At 51.4% G+C, this 4134-nt stretch overlaps 1 non-coding gene across 1 annotated transcript; it reads left to right on the top strand.

Annotated features, from left to right (window-relative positions):
• Nucleotides 1-2787: 2787 nt before the first annotated feature.
• Nucleotides 2788-2891, top strand: LOC141569393 (small nucleolar RNA U13). The gene has a single exon (XR_012493011.1). It is a non-coding gene; the product is annotated as a small nucleolar RNA U13 (small nucleolar RNA).
• The last annotated feature ends 1243 nt before the right edge of the window (nucleotides 2892-4134 follow it).

The raw sequence follows: 4134 nt of genomic DNA, 5'->3' as shown, positions 1-4134 counted from the left end.
AGTTGAGTGGTAACAGCTGGCCCTTTAGCTAGGGCGTGCACTCAAATTTTATTCTTACCTCTGGCTCACCATACTTGTCAGGACAGAGCCAGGAGTGCAGTTTCCAGGCTCTCGGCCTCACATAGACAGGTGCTGGCTCAGGTAGTAAATGGCCGTCAACTGTGATTGGATGGCCATCTGCTGTGGCTAGTTGGCCATCAGCTGTAACCAGTGAGCCATTGGCCACTAATATAACTGCCATGGCTATGCTAGCAGAAGAATGGGGGCTAGCAAGAAGATGGTGGCTGGCAAGCGCGGATTGCATTTAGGACAGCGGGTTGCGGACAATGTGGCTCCTGCTTCCTGTGTCTCCAACCCGGCTGTCAGCGAGACTATAGTGGTATGACTCCCCATCTATGGCTCCGTGGGTGTTCCTTTTTGGCCTCGCCATATCCTGCGTTCTTATGTGGGGAGCGGGACCAGAGACCCCGCAGGCCGCCCCTCATGCAATACTCATATACACATGTGCCTGGCTCATGTAAGCATTTGAATTTGTAACCCCAGGTCTAAACCATGACTGGACTCCTGGTGTACTCTACCTGGTAGTTATTTATCTTTATATTTATCATGTCTTCCAGGAAAGTTCCACATGGGCATTTCCATATATTATGCCTGTTTGGGATTTCCCACAATGCCTAGCAGAACCACCTAATAGGAGAATACTTAGTGTAAGGTAAATGATGATGTTGATAATGAGAACCTAGTCTGTCTTTTCTTAACTAACTCATCACCCAATAAAACTACAGTTACCCCATTCTAAAATGAAATACCAAGAAAAAATATTCTACGTGAGGAAATCAAACAGCCTAAGAAAGCGCTGGAAGTGAAAAGGGGAAGGCAATAACTAGAAGGTTCACTTCAGGGATACCAGACCAGGTCTTGCAGCTAGAGCAAGAAGTTTGTAATTTATCCAGGAGTTAGTAGGTAATTCTGACCTCTATCCAGAGCTTCTTGCTGGAACACTCTCTTGGTCCCTATTTCCTCACTCATGTCAGACAGCTGAGATTCAAAGGCCGGAATACAAAGACGATAGGTGATGGATCGTGGTGATGGATACTTGGTTGGAGAAGGGGCTAGCTACTCATGTGGGAGTTACCTTTCCACTCTATTCTTTAATGTTGGGAAGTACAAACAGGGGCTACTCTCAACCTGTGGAGCCCAGAAAATTAGAGTTTCAGGGTGAGGGATAGGTCAGGATTTGAATCCACATCATATGATTTCACTGTCAACACACCCTATGTCATATAGGGTCTCTGGTCCCACTCCCCAAGTAAGGATGCAGGATATGGTGAGGCCAAAAAGGAACACCAACGGAACCATGGATGGGGGTTTCATACCACTATAGTCTCACTGGTGGCTGGGTTGGAGATATAGGAAGCAGGAGCCACAATCCGCCATCCACTTCTCTGCCAACCAACCAACCCCTTGCTAACTGCAATCCACCGTCCGCTGCTCTGCCAACCAACCAACTCCCTTGCCAGCGTAGCCACGGCAGTTATATTAGTGGCTAATAGCTAACTGGTTACAGCTGATGGCCAACTAGTCACAGCTGATGGCCATCTACTACCCGAGCCAGCACCTTTCTACGTGAGGTTGAGAGCCTGGAAACTGCTCTCTGGGACTCTGTCCCCACATCCTACCACTACATGAAGAGAGAAGGATTTACCATGAAGCTAATGAAGCTTAATCTTCAGCGCCTGTGGGGACAGAGCCCCAGAGAGTAGTTTACAGGCTCTCGGCCTCACGTGGAGGGGTACTGGCTTGGGTGGTGAATGGCCGTCGGCTGTGGCTGATTGGCCGTCGGCTGTGGCCGGTTAGCCAATTGGCCGCTGGTATAACTGCTACGGCTACGAGGATTGCCCAGGAGCCAAGCAGAGCCGAAGAGAGCGGAAGAGGAGGGCCGAGGAGAGCGGAAGAGGAGAGCCGAGAGAGAGGAACAGAGGAGAGAGTGGAGAAGAGTCGTCGGTCGGTCGGTTGGCAGAAAAGCGGATGGCAGATCAGCGTCCAGTGGGCCCAGCCTTCAGTGAGACCGTGGTGGTATGGCTCCCCTACCTATGGCTCCGTGGGTGTTCCTTTTCGGCCTCACCATATCCTGCGTTCTTGTGTGGGGAGCGGGGGCAGAGACCCCGCAGGCCGCCCCGCCTGAAAGATGGCGCGGCGAGAAGGCCTCCGCGCACGACAAATGGCGCAGTGAGCAGGGTCTCCCGCACGACAAATGGCGCAGCGAGCAGGGTCTCCCGCACGACAGCGGCCCTTGTCATGCAGGGTGTCATGCGGGGGTCTCAGTTCCTGCTCCCCACACAAGAAAGCAGGATATGATGAGACCAAAAAGGAACACCCACGGAGCCATAGATAAAGGAGTCATACCACTATATTCTCACTGGTGGCTGCGTTGGAGATACAAAAGCAAACATCTGCCAGTACCCCAACAGGGGGTCTTCCTGTACCCCAGTCTTGCTGGCGGTCGGGCGAGACACATGAAGTAGGATCCACACAATCTGAAATCCGCCATCCACTTTTCTGCCTGCCAACCAACCAACGCAGTCAAGGCAGTTATATCAGCGGCTAATTGGCTAACTGGTTACAGCTGAGGGCCATCTACTACCCGAGCCAGCACCTTTCCACGTGAGGCCGAGAGCCTGGAAACTGCTCTCTGGGACTCTGTTCCCACACGCCTTCACAAGCCTTCTTCAAGGTTCTGGATAGGGTCTTAGTAATGTGTTCATGTGGTCATTATAAAATTTGCAGATCCTTTTGTAGTTCATAAGTGTGATGACTGGATGTTCACATTCTTGTGTGAGATGTGCCTCCCTCAAACCTTGTTATGACATGGGCACATTATCCGTCTGACATGAAAAAAAAATTGCAAAAGTAAGACATTTTAATAGCAAATGCTTAAGAGCCATGTTTTTTTTTGTTTTTTTGTTTGTTTGTTCATTTATTTTGGAGGGTTTTTTTGGCCTCACCATATCCTGCGTTCTGATGCGGGGAGCTGGACAGAGTCCCTGCATGACACGTGGCACAGCGAGCAGGGTATGGTGCCTGCCAAGGCTCTCTAAAGGGTGGTTTGTGAGTGTGAGCGCTCAGTCCCAGGAATCCTATGAGGAGCAGCTGCTGGAGAGCTGGACCCCCATGAAGGGAGGGGTGGGAAGATGTGGACAGTTCTCCGACCAACATAGGAAAAGTCGTGCAGCTGCCAGAGAGCTGGACCCCCGTGGAGGGGTGGGAAGACGTGAACGGTTCTCCAACCAGCATAGGCTGAAGAAGGCAAAGGTCGTTGTGGCCGTATGGGCTGGGAAGTGATTGCTGAACTGTGGACTATGGGGAATTGCCTTCCATCCCTGATTTGATGGACCGCTTGACTGTTTGCTTGGGAATGTACCACCATGTAGTGGAACTGGTGGACGTTTGCTTCCTATGTCTCGCCCAGCTGCCAGCGAGACTGTGGTGCAGGAAGACCCCTTGTTGGGGTGCAGGTGGATGTTTCTTTCCTATGTCTTGACTGGCCACCATCGAGAATATGTAAGCACCTTAGCTGTGAGCCACTGTTGTTCCAGCACGGTACCTGAGAAACCTGGCTGTGCCTGCGTTCTGATGCGGGGTGCCCAGAAAGACTGGCAGTGCTCTGAGAAACCCTGGCTGTGCCAAGAAATAGGTGGACATCGAGGGACACCCCCTGGGACATTACTTGAACTGGACTGAAACTTTTTCTCGTGAGCTGGATTCCTGACTCAGGGCCCCTCGTGGAAGACGCTTGTCGTGTAGATTGTGAGGCAAGACAATCCTGGAGGAGTGGAGTGTGGAGCAGTTTCACAGAGCAGTTTCCAGGCTTTCGGGCTCACGTGGAAAGGTGCTGGCTCGGTTATTAGATGACCATCAGCTATAATCAGATGGCCATCGGCTGTGGCTGGGTAGCCATCAGCTGTTACTGGTTAGCCATTAGCCACTAATATAACAACCGTGGATACACTGGCAAGGGGGGTTGTCGATTGGTTGGTAGAGAAGCAGACGGCAGATTGCGGCTTCTGCTTCCTGTGTCTCCAACCCAGCCATAAATGAGAATATATTGGTATGACTCCCCTATCTAAGGCTCCG

Source organism: Rhinolophus sinicus, chromosome 11 (genome assembly GCF_057876585.1).
Source record: "Rhinolophus sinicus isolate RSI-liver-muscle chromosome 11, RSI-T2T, whole genome shotgun sequence".
Taxonomy (NCBI): domain Eukaryota; kingdom Metazoa; phylum Chordata; class Mammalia; order Chiroptera; family Rhinolophidae; genus Rhinolophus; species Rhinolophus sinicus.
This window is presented reverse-complemented; position numbering and strand designations above follow the sequence as displayed.